Source organism: Nannospalax galili, unplaced genomic scaffold (genome assembly GCF_000622305.1).
Source record: "Nannospalax galili isolate Female #2095 unplaced genomic scaffold, S.galili_v1.0 scaffold1387, whole genome shotgun sequence".
NCBI classification, from domain to species: Eukaryota; Metazoa; Chordata; class Mammalia; order Rodentia; family Spalacidae; genus Nannospalax; species Nannospalax galili.
The window spans coordinates 1597783-1621282 of NW_008355976.1; the positions used below are offsets into that span (position 1 = coordinate 1597783).

The window sequence follows — 23500 nt, forward strand, 5'->3', positions numbered from 1 at the left end:
CACTTTTTTAGTAGTCATATATTCAGATTCTATGCGTAAAGACAGTCATTAACAGGAATGTAGAAAATAGGAAAGTTTCAATGTGGGAGATATAATTGTCAGGCACAGAAAAATCAGTGCACTGTATTTTGAACATGTCATGTGGAAGATGAGAAAGAGAAATCTGCTTAAAGAAATTCATGTCTCTGACATGGTCTCTAGGCATAAATTGTAGAAACGTATGATTTGAACACCACAGTATGAATAGGTTTAGTAAGATAAAGCTAAAAGACAGAGCACCATGAAGAACTTTACGGGAAAGATTATATCTCCTAATCCAGGAAGAGTCTGAATTCTTTATAAGAACTATTAAAACAAAGAGGACATGGCATCCACTGGATATTTATTGGTAACAGTGCTGAATTGCTTCAACACCCAGTCAGGAAACAACTAAAACATTCAAATGCAATTGAGAGTGTGCTAATGACCTTGAGAAAAGCAGGTAAACTTGCTGATTTAAAACTGACATCCTGTAACAGTGGCTTGGGGAATAAATGTGAAAGTTGTGGAGATACGGTATATTTTATTTTCAGAAGCGTGGAAGCGATGGCAAGGACATAAATATGTTGTGACTAAAGAAAGCTGTACGGTGTTTGGAGGTGGTTTGAAAGAGTGTAGTATTTACAGAAATATATAAATTTATAAGCAGGGGTTACAGATACAGTAGGAAGCAAGTTGAAAATACAGAGAGGTTTTTAGTACATAAAAATTCTTGAGAAAGTATCAGGTGATTGAATATAGAGCATGAACATGATTCAGTCTCACAGAGATGAGGATCTCCTTTTCACTGACAGCAGGGTATGTCAAGTGGTATGTTGGTGGAGAGTCACACTAGGGAATTATCACCGAATACCCAACTTTCTCTCTGGGAATTATGAAGGGAAGATTTGCTGTTCTCCAAAGAGTGTGGACTGGTGGATGTTCACTTGAAGATAAGGTAGAAATTTTTAGAATGCAGATGAGGAAGGCAGGATTCTATAGCTGTAGACCCCAGTTCAGCTAAAGTTCTAAATTAAGAAAGCAATCTCAAGGGAGACTAAAAATGAAATAACAGCGACTTTTCTTGCATTGTTAATATTTTACTTAAGTTCAACATGGGCTAGTAAATATCCTGCAGTGTGTTTATGTTCCATTATTTTATGCTAGTTTTCTATCTAATTCTATGGGTTTCAGTTCTGAGAATATCTATTCCAATATTTAGCCATGAACTACTAGATAATATTATATAGGTCCCTAGGCATTGGGCAGAACCTAATACTATCTGATTTTTCCATAAGTCTGTTTGAATATTTATAGATAGGAAATAAAGCATAAAGTCCACATAATGAGCACCGCTCTCTGTCTTACCAGGATCATATGGAAACAGGAACCTTCTCTGTTCGTCCAGCAGAGGTGAAACAGGCATTCTTGGAGCTATAAACTTTATGGTAAGTTTAAACTGAGCTGTGGGATTATCTAGAAGATGTGGACCTCTCTGGGGAAAATGCACAACCACAAAATAATATTCTCTCTGTTTCTATAAATACAGGTGATACCATGGAATCCCAGAAGGTTTTAAGTCACTTACTGAAATAAACAGTGGTCCCTAGGAACACTAAATGGTAAACAAAGGAAACCAAAGCGCTCATAAACAGTTGTGACTCCATAATAATGTGCTCTGTCCATGTATTCAACCATGCATGCAGTACCCACTAAACAATACAGTCTAAAATCAGTCAACTAATGATGATTTAAAGTATATAGAAACATACACATGGGTTATATGCAGAACCTTATTTTATATAAGGTATTTGAGTATCAGTATATTTAAAACTGAATAAAAATATAAAGTTAGACCTTCTCTGTGTTAATTAACATTTAATTGACAGCTTAGAATCACTGGAAGAAGCAATCTCAGTTATCTTTACCGGGTTGATTTATGGGTCATTCTGTGAGGGATTGCTTTGACTGCCGTAATTGATGTAGGAGGGTCCAGCCCAATGTGGGTGGCACCATTTCCTGGAAGGTGATCCTGGGCTGTATAAGATAGCTGGCTAAGAATGAGCCTGAGAGCAAGCCAGGAAGCATTCCTCCATGATTTCTGCTTCAAGCTCCTGCTGGTTTCCTGCCCTGAATTCCCTTCCTGATGACCATAACCTGGAAGTATAAGATGAAAAACCCTTGACTCCCCAAGTTGCTGTTGGTGTTTTATCACAGCAACAGAAGCAAGTTAGAACACTGTCCGAGGTGCTGATGAACAGAGAGGACTATCATTTTCTCTGGATTATCAGTGTTCCATAAGGGGAAGCAAGCAAATGATTGCCCATTCTCATATCATTTTGTCTTCAGCCTTCCAGTAGCTTTTCCTGAAGAAATGTGCCATCTCTTAGCTGCCTGATGTATGTATTCACTACCCCTCTTTTGCTGTTGGCTGGGGTCAATGAGGTGGAAGGCAAAGACGTGTGCTTCTGCACTTGCTATCCTGCGATGTTAAATTTGAGTGCCTAGACTTGTGGGGAAAGTTTGTTCAGACTTGCCAATGCGGATAGTTCACTAAAGACAACAATCTAGACATCTGATGTAGGCAGAGGAAAAGATCCCTGCCCCAGTGCCATTTCTTTTTATAGAGAAGCCCACTCTAGAAGAAAGACTGCTTTGTTTGCTTAAATACTGATCTTATTGTAAACCAATGTGCTGATCAATTGACCTATGTATTCATTTCTTTATTTTTATTATTTATATGCTTTCTTGTCTGAGAAATCACAATGGAAGAAAGTCTGAGGGATTTAAGCCCTGGAATTACTTGAGACTCCTGTCAAGTATTTTGAACGATATTTCAACAACAAAAATGAAATATTATGTACATTTTGACTCAATACAAAAGGATGAAAATTTTCACCATGCAAATCCTTCCCTGAAGAGTCACATCTTAAAATAGTAAACTGTTCCCTAATTATCTCTGCCTCCTTGTACTCCAGCCCTTGTATAATCTTCTCTTCAAGTGTAGGTAATAGCTGTGACTTCCTTGTAACCAATAGAATACAGCAATGTGATAGGACATCATTTCCAGACCCTAGCCTTCCTAGCTTTGATAAAGCCAGCTGTCATGTTGGGAAGGCCCAAATAGCAAAGAACAGATGGAAACTCTAGCCACAAAACTGAAACGGTTTAAAGTCGTTTTCGAAAGACAGCTTTATTAAAGTGTGTCATGGTTTGAATCTGGAAAAAAACAAAACACTCCAGCCACAACCAGGCAGGAAGTAGATGAGACCATCACCACTCAGTAGTAAAACACTGATGCCTTCCCTTCAACAGGCCACAGGAACTAATGGAATTCCATCACTAGTGATCATGAAAATTTAAACATACTTCCTTCTGTCCTGAGGCTTAAATGATACTCCTGCTTTTTTAAGAGGACTCAGATAAAACATATCAGTCTCCATACTTATAGAAACTGAGAAATGAATGCTTACAAATTTAAAGAAATATATCTTGATTGTTATTTAATACTCTACTGTCTCCGGTTCCCAGTGAGCATGGAAATACTTACAGACAGATAATATTTCCTTCTTTCCCAAGTGATATGCATGATTACTTATTGAGATTTTAGAATTCTGAGGACAAAATCTGTCCTTTTTTTGTGCATAAACTAAAATGCTCAGGACTCATCTCTCATACACTTTAGAAAAAAGAAACCATTATTTTTTGATTAAAACTTTAATAGGAAAGTAATCATATTCAGTAGGTGTACTTTTCTTAGATTATTGCTCATGATTCAATTACAATTACAAAGCACTGTGAAGTGGCACGCAGTTCCAGAGGCCAACAAGTATTTTTTTCTTTCTCTAAGCTTCTAGGTAGAAAATATTTTAGCTTTGTTGTGTTCAAATTTAAGTTTAAAATTAGCATGCAAGTTACTGGGTATCATTATGGCATTTTAAAAATAAAATCCATTTAATACATGATCTTCCAACCTCTTCTCTCCCACCTCCAGTTATTTCACTGTATTTTCAGGCCATACCGTTCTCAGTCTTGATTACTCAACCTTTATGTGGAAGCAGGAAAGCACCATAGGCAGTGGTCTGTGGACACAGCTGTGCTCCATCTAAAGTTCAGATATAAAATCAGGTAGGAGGTAAAAGTTGTCTTGTAGTCTGGGCCATAGTCCTCAAATCCTGACATCCAGCATCGGTAGACAGCCTCTTCTGCCCCATCCCCACAATTATTCTCTCCTTCTACACTTAGAGTGATTATCTTAACTTCCCATTTCTAGATTACTTTTACCGATAATTTGCTCTTATGATATAATAAAAATAAATGTTTAAATTGAATATATTATAGTCTATGTACTTTCACATCTAGTTATTCTCACCTTGTGTGTGAGACATTTATCCATGCTGTGTAGCTCGTTTTTGTTCTTACAACAGTGTGAGTACATCAGAATTGTTATTCTTTTCCTAATGAGCATGTTTGTGGTATTCCAGGTTTGGTTATAAGTTAGGAATGCTTTTATACAAGTTTTTGAGCACAAACAGGCAGACACACACACACACACACACACACACACACACACTTATTTCTTACATTCTTGGAGTAAAATTCATGATTTGTCTTTGAGATTCTACCAAAGATTTTAAAATTTTTATTATTTTTATTTGTTTTATACGGGCAGCATGCAGAGGTCAGGGGACAGCTTTGGGGAACTGATTCTCACTGTTTACCTTTACATGGGTTCTGGGGATCAAATACAAGTCACCAAGCATGCACAGCAAGCATCTTTATTCAGCAAGAATATTACCTATTATGATAATTCAATTTTTGTTGATTACCTTTAAAATATGATACCTTCGAAATTAATTTGTGTTTAGGGAGTTGGTGAAGCGCAGCTTCATCCTATGCTTATAATATACAACTGCTTAATTTCATGAAGGAAACTGTGATTTCTCCACTGTTCTATGGTTTCTTTGTTATTATAAATACCTTGCTCATAACATGACATGCCTATTTTGGATTCTATTCAGTCTTATTGCCATGGATATAGTTGGATGTGAAATCCTATTGCTTAAATTAGTATAACTTTTTAATAAGCTAATAACAAACCTCCACAAGACAAGCTTTATTCTTTTCATTTCATCATGAACTTAGACTTAATACACACATATATGCATACATACACCCACAAACACATACAGACCTCTATGTGGAAATCTTTGAGGTTTTGGTAGAGTTGTAGTGAAGTTACTGTCTAACTTTAAGTAGTAAATCAGCTGATGAACATGATTTATCCATTTATTTAAGATTTATTTAATCTCAAAAATAGAGTTTTCAGGATAGAGATTTCTTGTCTTTCTTTATATTTATTTTAGATGTTTAGTAGTTTTGGTTATTTAAAAAGTGTAAAAAAATTTTTTTTGAAGGGCATATGAAGTTGATTGAGAAAAGTGGCGGTGGGGCCATAATGAAACAATGAGGGGCCAGAGTGCCGGGTCAACTTAATAAAAAACAATATTCATGAAGTAATACTTATGTATGAAATTATCAACAATAGAATTAAAATTAAAATTCCTCTGTAGAATCACTCAGTATATTAATTTGGAGGAAAGCATTCATTAAACAACACCCTTGTCTTATAAAAAATGTAAAATTTTCTCATTTGTAGTGGAAAATATAAACAATAATATATGTATAGTAACATTGTATCAGAGATCTTGCCAGACTACTTACTAAACTGAAAGTTTATGTGTACTCCCCTGTAGCTTGTGATCTGTCTAGCCAAAGGTTCCTAGGCCTGATATCAATGTCAGATATGAGTTCTGTTTTATGAAGCAGATCATAAATACAATTAGAAAATGGTTAGTTATCCCCAAATATTGTGCCACTATTGCACCAATGTGCATACCTTGCTAGGCCAGTTGTTGTAACAGCTTGCAGGATTCACAGCTAGGTAAGGTTGATAATTTTTTTTTCTCATAGCATGCATACATAGCACCTTCCAGAGCTATGAAAATAGCCAGTAGAGAGGAAATTTTGAATTCAGTATCAGCTTGATTTCCCTGTTTGTTGTATAGCTCATGTTACATAGTGTCATCAGCAATAGGGTCTTACCATGAAGTTCTGCTGAGTGACTAAGCGGGGGCAATGGCCAGTGTTATTTGAGGGCCTATGAGGCTCCTGATCAACAGCTTCTAAGGGGGAAGTCCATTCCCAGCATTGGGCTTTTACTTTGCTAGCCTGTTGTGTCTAGTAGGGGCACGGGCCTCTGTTATAAAGCAACTGTTTTATATTGTGTATGTATTTGGCTGAAGATCTTCTGTAGTACTAGGTTTCCAGATGCCTTTTTCTAAAGGCCTTTAGTGTTAATTATCCCTCCCCATACTCTTTCCTCTGTCCTGTTCTCCGATTCTCCGCGCCATCTAACCATTCGTACCGTTATTCTCCACTTCTCCCTTTATCACTGCATTCTCTCTTTTCTACCCCAGGACACCCCCCAGGGCCATTTGTTAGTTTCTTGAAGTCTGTATTTTCCAATTGATGCATGCATATCTAAACCAGTCAAAGCTAGCATCCAGTTTTGAGAGAGAACATGCTCTTTGTCTTTCTGCATCTGGGTTATCTCTCTTAAGGTGATTGTTTCCAATTCCATTTATTTACCTATGAATTTCATAATTTTATTTTTTAATAGCTGAATAATATTCCATTGTACAAATACACTTTCATTATCCATTTATCAATTGATGGACATCTATGTTGTTTCAATTTCCTGGCTATTGTGCTAGAGCAGCCATGAATTTGAATGAACAGGTATTTTTGCAGTAGATTCTAGACTCTTTTGGTTATACACCTGAGAGTGGTATGACTGGTTCATATGGTAGATCTTTCTCTAGCTTTTGGAGGAATCTTTGCACTGATTTCCATCCTGGGTGTACCAGTTTGTGTTCTTTATTACTCTCTGCATAGATATAGTATTAGACTGACCCCTAATGACTTACTGTTCTACCCAGAGATCAATGCATCTGTCAACTCTCACGGGAGAAACTTCCTTATGCAGCAGATGGTTGTGGCTTTGCTAAATCTTCCTGCCTGAATAATCTTCTTGATTCTTGGCATTAATTTAAAGAATGGGCCTGAAATCTGAGAATTCGTTCCTTCAGAACTCTAATGGAACTGTGTTTCTGAGCTGGACGTCACTCACACTTTTATTTAGATAGTATCTCCAACCATTTGGGTAAGTACAAGTTTGGATCCATCCTTTACAGAGAATCTTATCCTTTGATCCCCAGGCCTAAAGCATCTCATTCACACAACACCAAGATTCTGTCTTCAATGAGGATATAAATTTGAATATGCTGCTTCCAGCACTTTGATATGCTAATTCAAGCACACCCACATTCATTCACTATCTTGGGCAAAGTGAGATCAATCCAAAGGGTCAAAGGTCAGATGGCCAGATCAGGAGAGCATGCGACTCAGGTTATTTGCATTATAAACAGTAGCTTTTTGGTGCAAGGTTACATAAAAGCCATAGTCCAGATTCTGTCCATATTGTAATCTTTCCTCAAGTTCTTTCTTTGTTTCATAAACAATGAAGGATATCCATATTTATAAAAGAAGGCAATCTTAAGAAAGTCTGTCTCACAGTTCCCATGTTTATTAAATTAAAGAAGTATGTTCAGGAGGGTGGTCACTGGTGGTAGGCTGGATAGGGTGCTACTGGAGAAGCTCTGGGGGTCAGCATGATGTTATCTCAGGTCTCTGAAGTAGTTGGCACAGGCAAGGAAGCATTGGAGGGAGAAGGCACAGGAACAAAATGGCTATTCATGAGCTGAAATTCAGGAGGAGAGTCTTTGTGGTGCCAGGTTGTTGCCTTCTGGTAAGCCTTTACCAGCTGTGCTGCAATCTAGAGAAGCCAATGGGAGAAGGCACAGAGGTGGAGCCTTGGCTCCAATTAATGAGCAGTACAGACTCCAACTGTTAGTTGGTCCTTATCTCAGTTTATATAAAGCCATGGATTTTGGTAAAACTTATTTTTTAAGATGCTTTTACAGCAGATGTTGGGGGTGGGATTGAGAGGAACATTTGAAGTATAGTTTGTTCTTAAGTGGTGAATAATTTTCTATTTTGCTTATATTAATTAATTTTGAATAACAAATGAGTTAGTATAAGTATGATTTGAACTTGGGCTGATACAGAGAATAATATGAGAGACATTATCTTTCCAAAATTGTCAGTAGTGGGGTGGCATGAGAGTAGGCTAGTAAATTGTAAAACAGAAATGGGCAGTTAAATTTCTGCCCACTGTGTGGTGTTTGTCTTGGGGGTTACAGCAGAGTACCATGTTCTTGCACTATGTATTTATAAATACAGGTTTATAAATAAAGAATAAACATTTCAAAGTTGTATCTCCAGATTAGTCATAGTAAATGCTATGTTAACCTTTGTCTATTTTTTCCACATAAAAGTCAATTATATAGAGACAAAGAAATTTCTTTCTCTCCATGCCTTTGGGAAGATCTGAATATACCTTGCATTATTCACATATGATTAAAAACAACTGGAGGAAAAAAAAAACATAGAAGTGAGGGAAGGAGTAAGAGAAAGAAGGAGCATGTACACGAGAGAGAGAGAGAGAAAGAGAGAGAGAGAGAGAGAGAGAGAGAGAGAGAGAGGGAGAGAGAGGTCTGTGGGAAACTTGTTTCTTCTTCTCTTACTCACTTAATTTTAAAAACTGATCCTGTCACTTTACCTCCTTATTCTGAGACCAGAGCTACTTTTCAGGATATATTTTTCTCCTGGAAATGTTTTCTGAAGCATTCCAGCTGAGTAAGTCTCTGTTCTGAATTTTCTTAGGATTTCTTGGTCAACCAGTGCGGATCTCACCACATCCTGTAAGCTAAAGCCCAAGCTCCTCAGAGCAGCGCTCCTGAATATGTCTGCAGCATTTTGTCTGGCTATAATAACTTTGCTATTTCTTCAAGAATTTTCATGCTTCATGTATTTGTAAATGTTTATTCATCTGTTTCACTTGTCCTTCCCATGTGTATCCATTTGATGTATGGAAACGACTCTTTTTAAGACAAATGATAGTCATCATCTGTTCTTTTATATCCTGAGTCTAGATAGAATTCCTCTCTCATTTTCATTCTACTTAAAGAGTTACTGTCTGAATTAGACCACATGTATTGAATTTCTATCATTTTTACATCTATTTTTCCTGACTAGATTGTAAAAACTGAACCCAATGCTCATCCCTATTTTCCCCAGGCTTATGTGTATTCAATGCATTCATATTGCTCAGCATAATGGCCTTGTTTTTGAATAAACCCTCTGGGTATTTCAGGCCACTTGCAATTCCATCCACGTCTCTAAGTCTTGCAGCCAATAGGGGAAATATTAAATACATAAAGTTCCTTGAATACTTATAAATGTTTTGCTCTAGTCACTTCTCATCAGTGTGACAGCATATACAAGATAAGCAAGGTTAAAGAGAGAGAGAGAGAGAGAGAGAGAGAGAGAGAGAGAGAGAGAAATCCCTTTTTTGGCGTGTGGATTCCAAGGTCAGGTCCTGGTATAATAGTTCTCAGATCTCATGTCGTGGATGTCATGGAAATCATTCCTTTTTCTGATGGAACGTGTCAGCCTCTAGGCTAGCTTTTTACAGAGATGACTTTGTGGTGATAGGAAGGAGCCTGGGAACTGTTCCTCATTCTGTGATTAAATCAGTGTGGGTAACTGAAAACATGGATGTTGTGATTCTCGCTCAAGGGTCTTTCCCACAGCATCCTTGGATAACCCTGTCGCTGATCTGTTTGGTTCTAACACCATAGATGATGGGGTTGAGCATGGGAGGAACCAACAGATATATATTAGCAAACATGACGTGCACAACTCGGGGCACGTGGTGGCCAAAGCGGTGAGTGAGAAAAGTAAAGAGTGCTGGGATATATAAGGCTAAGATAACACCGATGTGAGAAGCACAGGTACCAAAAGCTTTGAGGCGGGCTTCACCTGAGGGCAACCTCAGCACAGCTCTCAAAATCATCACATAGGATGCACTGATGACAATTATATCAAAGCCACCCACAGAGAAGGCCACAAAGAGCCCATAGCCACGATTGACTCTGGTATCTGCACACACCAACTTGAGCACAGCCATGTGCTCACAGTACGACTGTGGAATGACCTTGTTGGGGCAGAAGGGCATCCTGGAGATCATGAAGCAGAAGGGGCTCACCCACAGCAGCCCTCCCACCATCACGGCTGTCCCCAGTTTGATTACTACAGATGTGGTCAGGATACTGGAGTGTCGCAGGGGGAAGCAGATAGCCACGTAGTGGTCCATGGCCATAGCCATGAGCACCCCAGACTCCACAGAAGGAAAGGCATGGATGAAGAACACCTGGATGAGGCAGGCATGGTACTCAATCTCATGGGCATGAAACCAGAGTATGGCCAGCATCTTGGGTTGTGTGGAGGAGGACAGGATCAGGTCAGTGGTAGCCAGCATGGCCAAGAAGAGGTACATGGGCTCATGCAGGGTGTGGTCAATTCAAATTATATGTAGGATGATGATATTCCCAACAACTGCCACAACATACATGATACAGAGTGGAAAGCCAATCCAAAACTGGTAATTCTCTAGTCCTGGGATTCCAAGTAAGATGAAAAGGTAGAAAGGGAAGTGTTCTTCCCTGAAGCCAACAGGAGGGGGTGGATTGTGCTTTCTCTGTAGTGAAGGTAATCTGTTCTCTGAAGATTGTAACAAAGCAGAGATTATTATTTACACATTTGTTTCATGTGACTATTGAATTTAATGATATTGTAATGATATATTTTATAATACACACTATTTTGTAACATAAAATGATGTCTCTTAATATTTTATTAGTAGTTACAGCAACAACCAAAATGGCATTAGAGCATGTCCGGTTGCAGTGTAATTATTTCCTCAAGACAAATTTTGTTTGTTTGTTTGTGTTTTTGGTCTTTTTGAGACAGGGTCTCCCTGTAGCCCCAGCTGTCCTAGAACTATGTAGACCAGGCTGGCCTTGAATTCACAGAGATCCGCCTGCCTCTGCCTCCTGAGTGCTGGGATTAAAGGCATGTGCTACCATGCCCGGCTCAAGACAATATTTTCATCAAGTTAGAATCTGCTAAGGATAAACTATCATGATAAAGATAACCTCAATCATCTTTGCCTTTCTCTCGTCAACAAAGTATTTGGTTGACTTTCCACACAGGTCCATTTTGTCTGTGTTTAGTCATTTGGGCAGCAGTGTTTCATGGTAGGAACACAACATGGATTCAAGAACACAGCCAATATTTTTGTGATAGCTTTGGTTATATGACAGTATTGTAATGGGTCCAGCCTGAAGAAAAAGATGGAGCAATTTTTCAGGGTCAATTAGACATGCTCTCTTTAATCCAGAAGCTTAGAACATGAATATTTTATGCTTTTTGAGCATTCACTCTCTTATAGCAGTTCCTTTCTCTATTGTGATGCAAAAATGGACATTGACAGCTCTTTAATGTGTATGGGTTGCTACATTCCAGTTCCAATTTGTTTATAGAAACTGGCTACAAGCTACATTTGATTTGCTGGCTGTCATTGTATCAGTGCTGAGGAGATGGTAAGCTTACTTGAAGACCTTGAGCATTACAATATTCATAGTACCTCTTCTTAAAGAGAAGGAGTTGGATAAACATGCTGAAGAAAATATCAAATAAATGATATAACTCAAGTGTAACAGACTCATTTAATGATTAACAAGATCCCCAAATAGTACTGTTTTGATAGAGTCACCTGAACCCCACTTTGAGCCAGGATCATAAGATGCATGGCAATTTAGCATTTTAGAAGTTATGGAGTAAGTTTTGAGTGTTAGCCTCTGTCTGTATTTGTCTTAATCTGAGTCGACTTTTATCATTGGATCTGTCTTGGAAAAGAGTCTTACCACAGAATCCAAAGCACAACAGTAGCTTGGTTCTCTCTATCATATTCTAGTGTTAGCTGTCCTGTTTTGGGGCTGAAAACTTCAGTTTTTCACCTCTTTCATAACCAAAATGTTCACAAAGAAGAGGACCCTTTATAGTCCTCCTTAACAAATCTCTAACAAAGGTTTCATTTTATTGAAGTTAGAGAATCTTAAAAGGTTTCTTCAAGATCTCAACAGACTCACCTCTTTCTAATTTCCCTTAATTTATAAAGGTGCACTAGGATAGGATGCGTTTTTTTTTTTTTTTTTTTTTGGTCCAGGGAATTTTTACGGCTACCTAGTTAAAAACCATGAGATTGCTCTAAAAAAAAACTCCTGGGACTTCTCTTTGGATAATTCTAAAAAAAAATAACCATGAGATTGCTCTAAACAAAAACTCCTGTGAAGTCTCTTGTGATAATTCAGATATTCACATTATCTGGGGCCTAGTACCTCTGTGTTTTTTTAACCTCACTGGATACCCTCAGTAGTATCATGTTTTCTGTTTTAACCAGAGGCTTTATGTTTACCTGCCTCCTGCCCCTAATATGTCACTCTTACTTTGTGGGAACAGTCAGTGAGGCTAAGGACAACTTAAGAAGCATACTTAGATCATCTTCTTTCTTGCCCCCAGACACTGGACTAGGTGGCTAAAGGCACAACTTCTCAACCTCAGGGAAAGAATCATTTGTTTTTGAGACCCTAGACTAGAGGCTCATAAAGTTGCTTGTTTGTAACTTATGTAAAACTTCTGCATCCTTATTTTACCATGAGAAATATGAGTCCAGAATCATTAAATTATTTGTCAGTGATCTCATAAAAAATTATTTTTAGAGTATACAGATCTACACAAGGGCTCCTAGATACAATGCTGTCTTTATTGACAATGTACAGTTGAGGTTCCTGCCCTGGCTGAGCCAAACAAATTGTTTCGCTGCTGTACAACAAAGGCTGATATGTAGGGAGCATAGAAAACTTTATATTGAGATAGAGAGAGATACGCATTTGGACTCAGGACTTCTGCTATGTTAGTGGAATGAAGCCTCTGGGCCTGGCTTTAGCCTGGGCTCTTAGTGTCTCTGGGATTGTACTACTTTCTCTGGGGTCTTATCTTTCATTCCTCCCTTCCTGCCTTCCCTCCTTCCTTCTTCCTTCCTTCCCTCCCTCCCTCCCTCCTTCCCTCTCTTCTTTCCTTCCTTTCTCCCCCTGTCCCCTGTTTCTCTTGCTCTCAATAGGGTCTTGATTTGTGGTAAGCAAAATATTTGACCTTGGATTTGCGTCATCCTCCCGCCTCAGATATTAGAATAGTGGAATTTTAGGCATATACTACCATGCCGTACTTGAGCAGACATCTTATATGTCTTCATCCTGTAAGTCTTAATAGAGGACACATCTCTTTTACACCATTTGCTAGTGATACTCCCTCCAACAGCATTCATCCACCTGTGTTACACAGCTTTTGTTTCTCTCTTCCCTTTCATCACTGTGCCTCTCTATTTTTTATCCAAGAACCTGGAATTCCTATATTAAAACATGAATCTCAGTCTTTCTCATTCTGTTCTGCTGGCTCTGCTTATCTGATCTCAGAGTTTATCTCTTTGATAAACAATGGAATAACATACATGACATGAGAGCTACATCTGAAATGGGAGATGAGCCTGTAACAGGTCTCTGCTTTCTCTCTGCACTTTCCATTAATGTTCCACAGAATTCATTGGCAATGCTGTTAGATGTTCCTTATCATACTTAGGAATTTAACACAGGAAGATTTAAGAATATAGGTCATGTTAAAAGTTGAAGAGCTGACTAGTCTTTGTTATTTTTGTCCAGTGTGGGAGAATTTCAGTATGAAAAGATCAGTGCAGTAGCTTGCTACGATTGAGAGATGGGATTGTGTATTCCTTAACAACAACAAAAAAATGGCATGTAATTTCTTTCTTGCCCAATACTCTTTTTATCTGTATCCTGCTATTAAATATTTTGTTTTCTCTTCTTTCAGACTACAATTCTTTTTTGTTTCATTTTGTTTTGTTTTTGGTTTTTTGTCTCCCTCCAGCATCAGCTGGCAGGAACTCACTCTGTAGACCAGGCTGACATGCATCTCAGAGAGATCCACCTGCCTCTGACTCCCAAATGCTGGGTTAAAGCTGTGTGCCACCATACCTTTTTTGTTGTTTTGTTTTTGGTTTTTTTTCCGGACTACAATTCTTATGAGCATATGACATCATGCTGTATAATGAAAGCTGAAAAGAAGCTATATGTTTGTCAAACATAGCTACGATAATCAAACTTTGAGCTTAAAAATATGGTTTTTATTTTTTTGTTTCTCAAAATAAAATGTAATTTCTGTGAACTCTATTTTGCTTTTGATTGAAGAAATTTGACTAAAAGGACTATGTTCCCACACTGAATAAAACTCAACTTTCATATGTGAATAGGTTTAGATCCAGACCTGGTACCCTCTAGCATTACTGGAACTTTGCTATCCCACCCTTCACATGGAAAAAGCTGTTTCAACCAGTCAACTGCATTCCTGAAACTGGTGAGGGGATAAAAGAGGAAAAGTGTTGGCATTTTGGCAAGAAAAGCTTCAAGGAAGTTTAGATTATGCTTTCTTGCTGTGGAGTATCTGAACTTAAGGTGAGGAATATGTGGGGGGCAGATGCAGTCTTTTCCTGGAGAGGGTCTGTTTGGGGGTATCATCCTACCTTTCTAAGTCTCCTTGGAAGACACAGTTTGAGTCATGATTCCTCTCCCCATCTCAGAGTGTAGCTCAGTGGACCTGTTTTTCTAGACCAGATACAACCAGCAAGTCAAGACTTTCTACATAGTGCATTACCTTGCCTTCAAGATTCTAGGGGAGTCTGTGCCCCACTGATTTCTGAGAAGGCAAGAGATGCCGGAGGAAAAAGGAATCACTCACCCTGAGCTCTTCTATGTCTTTAACCAAACAGCATGATTACAGAAGTTCTGACAAGCCCCTGGGATTCAGACTTAGGTAGAAACATCAGATCAGGGTCTATTTAAGATATTGTGTTGGGTCTGTCTATTTCCCCAAGCATTGATTCCCTCCAAGTCCACACCCTCATATTCATGTTGACTTCCTCTGAGACTAGAAGCTAAATCTGGAATCATTAACCCTTCACTTTCTTCTCTTGCCTGTGTAGAGGACACAAAGACAGGCTTCAAATGCACACACAGGAATATTGGGATTACATAAGCATGAGCTTACCTTTACATTTACTTTTTGCAAGAGTATTTATGTCTCAATGTAGACATATTTTATGAAATTTGAAAGTTTGTTAAAACTTCATGTTTTTATGTATAAGAGCAATATCAACAAATAAACATGAAATGCATTCATATACATGTGCAAGTGCATATACAATTGAAATTATTTTTTTGAGTATGTGCAGTTAGTGTATACTTACCCTGTGAGTTTCTGCTTACAGAAAGCACAGGGTTTGTAAAAGTAAATGCCTTATTATATACCTAATAGTGTGAGATAACATATCATTGTTCATACATATGAGAGACCTAAGAATGTGGCATCATTTTGAAAGAGAGTCAAAATGATGAAGTACTTAAAATAAGACTTCCTTAGATTAGGATTAATTTCTTCTTCAGTATGACTGAATTTCTTATACAAATACAAAACCAGAAATATATGTGTGTATAATGTGCATACATAGAGACACACAAAGATGTACCTCAACTGATTGAATGGACAATGAAAATATGGTCATCTAAAAATGAAATGTCATTCATCTATAAAGAAAAATGAAATTATGAAATTACAGGTAAATGGACAGAACTGGAAACAATCATTCCAAGGGAGTTAACCCAGAAAGAAAAATGCCTCATGCTGCCTCTCTCATGTGGATACTTGCTTTGACTCCTTAGATATGCGTTTAAAGATTTTTTTTATTATTTAGAATTATAATTATGTGTATTTTTGTGTTTCTATGTGGAAGTATGTGCACTTGATGCAGGTACCTGCAGAAGCCAGAAGAGGGTGACAAATCCTTTGTAACTGGAATCACAGGGCATTATGAGCCATCCCACTTGGGGCCTGGCCATTGAATGCAGGTTCTCTGGAAAAGCAGTAATTGCAGCACAGAGCCATCTCTCCATCCCAGCTAAATGTCTTCAAATAGAAATTTACATAGAAGGCAGAAAACTAGTGCATTAGTCATTTTCCTGTTGTTGTGATAGAAATGCTGACCAAAACCACTTATAAAAAGAAGAGTTTGGGCTTATGATTCCAGGGGAATTACAGTCCGTCATGCTGGGGAGGCATGATGGCTACAGGTGGCTAGAGTAGGAGTGGAAGCTAAGCACTCACATCTTCAAGTGGGCATGGGAAGCAGAGCATGACTGGAGATCCATCAAGGCTTAAGAATTCTTTAAGCCTGCCTTCAGTGATGTGTTTCCTCCAACATGGCCACACCTTCTAAGACCTCCTAAAACAGCACCATCAACTGGGGACAAAATGTCCAAATACTTGGAGCCTATGGGGGTTATTCTCATTCAAACCACCAGAACTAGTAAGGGGTCATTGGGGTGGTTTTAAAGACAAGTGGGTTAGAAGGCAGGTGGCACGAAGGGGGAAAGGGGAATAATGGAATAGGAAAGAAGGATTAAATGTGATGGGCAGGTTGAGAAGGAGTATGGGGAAGGATAGATAACACTAAAGTCCTTTGAAGTGCCATATGGAAATCTACTACTCTAGAGCTCCCCAAAATATATGCATGTATAAGAAGGATTCAAAAGCAATTCCCATATAAGAAGGGGTATTGCTTCCCCCAGATACCATAAGATATCAAATAATAAGCTAAGTTCTAGAAATGGGTTACCTCTTATGGAGTCATTGATCAGTGGGGTCCCATAGACTCCTCCAAATGTTACAGTCTTCTGCCACTGTTCTTGTATAAATGATAGAACTTCACAATAAGAGTGTACTACAGAAGATACCACATAATTGAGTCATAGGACATAGAGAAATCAAGCTGGTACTGACCTGGAAGCTTCATCCCTACTGGCTAGCTTTCACAGTGCTTGAATTTTCTATTTATGCTACTGGAGATGATAAGTCATTAATAGTTTTACCCAGCCTGTAGGCACAATAAGACTGACTTAGCAAGATGTGCTCACTTGGGCAATAGTAGTTTGAAGGTTATGGGACCAACCAACCACTATCTGTTTTAACTTAACGCTTTCTCCCCAAGATGGAGCCCATGCCTGGTACTGTTAACTGGGCCCTAAAGCCGTGGCTGGCTGGGTCACAGGCACCTATTAATATTATTCTGCTAAACAGACATATTATTAAATTGATTCCTAAAAACATCATTATACCCATATATATATATATCTTTTTTGAAAAGAATATTTTTATTGATTTGACAAATTTTTACAAAGTGTTTTGATCATATTCAGATCCTTCCTCCATTTCCCCTCAGATCTACCCACACCTCCCTACTCCCTTCACTTCATGGCCTCTATTATTTTTTTAACTCTTATCTAGTCTTGTGTTCCCTGCAAAATGTTCTTTTTAATGTGTACTTTTATTGAATTTTGGTGCATTTCATATGAAACATCTTAATCGTCTTTATACTCCCTCCCTTATCCACAACCCCCTATAGCTACCCCTACTGGATTTCATGCATTCTATCATTGATGTCCTTGAGTCAAGTTAATCTCCCTAGATGTCCCTCAGTGCAAGTTCATCCACTGGGGTCTAGTGAGCTTATCTGGTGTCTCTCCCTTAACAAAGATAAATTCTCCTTTACCCATCAAAGATCAGCCACTAATAGTTCTTTGACTAAGGTTGGGGTCTGCCATTCATTTCTCCAGTTCTATGCTTGTTTTTTTTTCCGGTTGAGTTTGCATGAGTTTTGTGTACGCTGACACTATTGCTGTAAGTTCATATGAACAAGGAGCCTGTAAGGAGTCTGTAAGGCTCTGTTTCCTTAAGGGTATACACCTCTTCCCTTAGCTCTTACAATCTTTCCACCCCCTCTTCTGCAATGGTCCCTGAGCCTTGGTGGGTGAAATTTGACACAGAAGTCTTTTCCAGTGACCCACACGTTGTAGACTCATTCTCCACACTTTGGCAATTTGTAGCCTTTTGTGTTCATTGCCCTCTGTTGCATGAGGAAGATTCACTGATGAGAGTTGAGAGATGGTTAGCATTCTCTCCGTTTCTTGTTCCAGTAAGTTCCACGTGTGGAAGTTCCAGGTGTGGAAGTTCCATTGTACATGTGTCACTTAGGGTTGGGCATCTCATAGACATTTATTCTCTGTGTATGACCAGTTGAGGAACTGTGTAATAGTCTGTTATTGCGTGAACTACATTGTCTTCATATCCCCAACAACTTTATGAGGTGTCTGTAAGTACAAAGATCAAGATTTAGCACATAGTAAGAAATTATGTTTGTCTAGGGATGTGACAGACTTAGGGTTTTCTCTAAGATCTATAACCTCTCCACCATGTGTATTTGGTTATATGTATAGTGCCACACATGAGTTCCCTCTCATTGAGAGGGCTTTAATTCCAATCAGGTACCTGTTGATTACTCCTAAGATAAAAATGCCACTATTGCATCAATATAGTTTGCTGTGCCAGTCGTTGTGGTTATTAGGCTTTAAAGCTGAGGCTGGACCATGATGGGTGTTCTCCCTTAGCAGCTTGCACAGTGTCCTTCAAAATTATGAGAGCTAGTCTTCAGGGTGTGGCTTCCAGGTCAGCTCCAGCTCCATTGCTCCAAGTTCTAGGTTCAAAATATGTCCTCTCTTCATCAATAGGGTCTTATCTTTAAGTTCTGGGAGGCAATCAAGGACTGTGGCAATAGCCTGTGTAATTTTAGGAGTGTGTTGGACTACCCTGACCAACACCTTAAAGGGTGGTTTCTACTGTCTGGCACTGTGTTTTTTGTTATATAGCCTTTACCTGTATACATGCATTCATGTACCGATATTGTATACGTAATTTTCAGTAGGCTTTTGTTTAAAATATTTTATTTACTATTTCTTATTTTTTATGTGTATGAGTGTATTGTTTGCATGTAGATAAGTGCACCTGTGTCATGCAATGCCTGAGGAAGACAGAAGAGGCTGTCAGATCCCCTGGAAGTGGAGTTACAGACAGTTGTTAGCTGCCATGTGGATGTTGGGATTTGAACCCAGGTCTTCTGCAAGAACAACCAGTGTTCTTAACCACTGAGCCATCCCTCCAGCCTCCTCAGTAGACTTTTGAACTAAGACATTTCGCTCTGTTTTTTTCACACCAACTAAGCATTATTTATCTCTCCTCTTTCTCGTCGTGTCTATCCCTCCCTCCTCTTTCCTCAGTTAAAGTAGCCCAATTTTCCCCATTTCACCCTTGATAAAAACCTGTCCCCTACAACTCTCTCCCTACTGTGAGTGCCTTCTTCCAATTTACCCCATAGTTCCTTGTATAACCTTCCCTTGTCCCCCTTCTAGTTAAATACCCCATTTTACCCATTTCTGTGTTGGAAAAATAGAGCAAGCTGACCATGAACTGATTAGAATTTACTCCCCTGTTTCCTTTAAGGATTTGTCACTTTGATGGAACACTGACTAGAGCACAGTTTATTGGAGGTTTAAACTCCAATTTTCCTACATTTCCTAATGACCCAAGCACTATTGATAAGTAGCCCACCCTACCAAAGACTGTTTTCTTACTTAGGCCAGTCCTAACCACAAAGAGTAAGAGTGATTATTTCTGTCTCATCCCTTCCTTAAGATAACAGAGAAAACACACAAGCTATCAGTTCTTCCTCCTGCCCACCAATATCACATGAGACTAGCCAACTTGGAATTGCAACAACCAATTTGCCCTAGGAAACCAACTGTGAGAATGTTTATAAAAGTAGCTCTCCTTTTTAGGTATGACAGTGCACGCCTTTAATCCCAGCACTCAGGAGCCAGAGGCAGGTGAACCTCAGCCTGATCTACATAGCGTGTTCCAGCTGTGGCTGCAGAAGATTCTGTTTCAAGAGGACAAAAAATGTAGTTTTTCTTAATTATGTTGCTAATGTTGGTGAAGGGCTGACGGGCAGTAAAGGTGGAGGGGCCCCTTAAAACCTCTGCTCTAAGAGAAAAACTGTTACCCAAGAAATGATTTGACACTTATCTGTATTTACTGTCTGCTTTTTTCTTTGCAAATTGTACAACTTTGTGAAGTAGGTGCATTCATAGGCATGTGCATATTTTAAAAGGCATAAGCTCGGCTGGAGAGATGGCTCATTGGTTAAGAGCACTGGTTCAAATTCCAGCACCCATATGGCACCAAATAACCATCTGTAACTACAGTTCCAGGGGTTTTATCACCCTCCTCTGTGCGCCTGGGTACAACTGAGTGACATGGGTGTGCTTACATACATGCAGGCATAACACTCATATACATTAAATAAATAATTTAAAAATGCATAAGCATATGAATGAATGCACAGTTAGATCCTATTCTCAGAGTCAGTTGATTCTTCTATTTCATTCTCAGTATTTAATAAAAGCACTGGACTTCAAAATAGTAGAGAAGACTTTTCACTAAGTAATACATGGTTAAGGTAATGAATATGCTAATTACCCCAATCTGATCGTAACATTTGTATACATGTATTAAATTATCACACTTTACTCTACAATCACATACAGTTATTGTTTATCAGTTTGAAATAAAATTAAGCACCTGTGCATGTATATTTGCTAATCATTTTTATTTAATATTCATACATGATAAGACGAAATCTTAAATTAGTTTTAGTTTGCATTTCCCTGATGGCTAATATGTTGAACAGTAAAAATAAATATTTCATTTACATTTCATGTTTTTAGATCTCTGTTTAGTTCCTTGCTGTGGTGGTTTGAATGAAAACGTCCCCCATAGGCTCCAAGTATTTGGACATTTTGTACGCGGTTAGCGGCGCTGTTTCGGGAGGTCTTAGAAGGTGTGGTTATGCTGGAGGAAGCACGTCGCTGGAGCCAGGCTTAAAGAGTCCTTAAGCCTTGCTGGATCTCCAGTTGCTCTCTTACTTCCTGTGCCAGCTTGAAGATGGAAAGCCTAGCTTCTGCTCCTCCACCTGCCACCTCTGGCACCATGCCTCCCCTCCCCACCATGATGGACTCTTGCCCCTTTGGAACTGTAGGCGCAAATAAATTCTTCCTTCTATTATAAGTTGCTTTGGTCAGTGTTTCTATCATAGCAACAGAAAAGTGACTAATACACTTGCCTCAATTTTTAATTGTGTTGTTAAATGCACAGGCAAAATAATGCATGAGGGAGCCAGAAGAGGGTGTCTGTTCCCCTGGAATTGAAGTGAAGGGTGATAATTAGCTGCCATGTTGTGCTGGGAACTGGACCGAGGTCCTCTGCAAGAGCAGCAAGTGCTCTTAATTGCTGAGCCATGTCTCCAACCCCAATTTAGATGTTCTTAATAACCTAATAATATTCTATTGTGTAGTACCATATTTATCCATTCATCAGTTGGACATCTAGGTTGTTTCCATTTTCTGGCTATGGTGAATAAAGCAGCAATGAATACGCCTGAACAGGCATCCCTATAGTAGGATTTAGAGTCCTTGGGTGTATGCCCAAGAGTGGTATGACTGGATCATGTGGTAGGGTAGTACCATTTCTAACTTTTTGGGCAATCTCAACATTGATTTCCACAGCAGCTGTACCATTTTGTACTCCCACCAGCAGTGAATATGTGTTCTGCTTTCCCCATATCTGCTTCAGTGTTTTTTCTTGTATATTTTTTGGATATTAACCATTCTGACTGGGGTAAGATGAAATTGTAAATTAGTTTTAGGTTGCATATCCCTGATGAATTAAATATGTTGAATGTTAAAAAAAATTTCTAAGCCATTTAAATTTCATCTTTTGGGAAATCTGTTTAGTTCCTTGCATCCATTTTTAGTTGCATTGTTTGTTTTTAATATAGTTTAGATTCTTTCTCATAAGCCGATACTAGTGTCAAATCTTTAGATATGTATGTCTCAATTTGTAAATCTAGAGAGGTCAGGAAATTAGTAAGAAGCCATGAAAGAGAGCCTTTAGGGAGGGGAGATAAAATGCTGTGATCTAAAGGGGGAAAAGGGAATAATAGAGTAGGACAGGCAGAGGAAGGAATGTGGGGAGGGTAACACTGAAGTCATTCAGAAAAAGTCATATGGAAAGAGACCATTATGGAAACTTCTTAAAGTGCATACTTACACGGTATAAAGAAGTTTAAATGGAGTCACACTGTAACTGGGAACATCGCCTCTACCAGACACCAAAGACTGTCAAGAGTCAGTTTTCTTAAAAGATTTGGCATTGGGTAGATTGTCCGGGGTCCACAGGATGGATCCACACCGAAGAGCATCTGGGGAATCACAAATTAGGCTTGTTAGGCCTTAAAAAATGGACATGAAATAAGGCAGAAGCCAAGGGCTGTGCCCAAGGGGGAAAGGGTCTGAATACAATCAAAATGCATTGTATGAAATGTTCAAAAATACAATAAAAATATTTAAAAACCATCATGACAAGAACATGTGGTGCAGCATAGCAGCTTACCACGTGGCAAACAGGAAGCAGAGAGGGAGAGACAGGAAGGGAACATGGAAAACACTGGCCCCAAGGATTCCAGTGACTGATGCCCTCCAGCCAGGTTCTTTCTCCTCATGTTTCCACTGGCTCCAAAAATAGCACCTCCAGCTGGGCAACAAGCCTGGTGCACATGAGCCTGTGGGAGACATTTCATACTCAACCGTAGCTTGAAGGGGTGATGCTTTAACTGCCTGCGATGGGGCTGCTGGGTTCTGAGTACACAGAGAAGGACAAGAGTGTAGATGATTTGCAGTGTTGTTTTGAAAGTTTTCTGGCTGCTTGCTATGGGCCAAGTAATTGGTAGTTCACTTTACTAAAATCTTGTACATTTAGCATATTATCTTAGCGTAGGTGAAAACAAAAGAATGGAATAAAGACATGAAGTGCTTATCTCAAATGAAACGGCTCTCAAGTTGCAGAACTAGATTTAAATCACCTATATTCCTCATGATTAGCGAGTTTTCTTGCTTGCGTGTGTGTGGGGGTAGGTATAGATCATGACTATTTACATTCCTACCTTTACAAAAATCAATTCATTTAATTTTCCCAACACTCTTTGATATAACACAAGGAACCGTTCAGTCTGGATGTAGAAACTGAATTGATATCTCACTTGCTGTGTAATGTCAACAGAGATTATTTCTGATGTCCTTACTAGAACCCAGGCACTCAGATGCAAATGTCCTCACAGAACATAGCCATAAAAGTACTATGTCTAGGTAAAATCATGATAAATTAAATATTTCTAAAATGCAGTACTGAATAGAGAACTGTTATAATTTTCATGCCAAAGATTCCTGAACTCTCGATCTTCACGAGCATGCTGAACAACACTCACTAGATAATCTTATAGAAATTTCATCAAAAATATTAAATATTAAAAATATTTTAAATATTA

General features: G+C 38.7%; 1 pseudogene; it reads right to left on the minus strand.

Annotated features, from left to right (window-relative positions):
• Window positions 1–9775: 9775 nt before the first annotated feature.
• LOC103750863 lies at window positions 9776–13429 on the minus strand (annotated as a pseudogene).
• Window positions 13430–23500: the final 10071 nt, after the last annotated feature.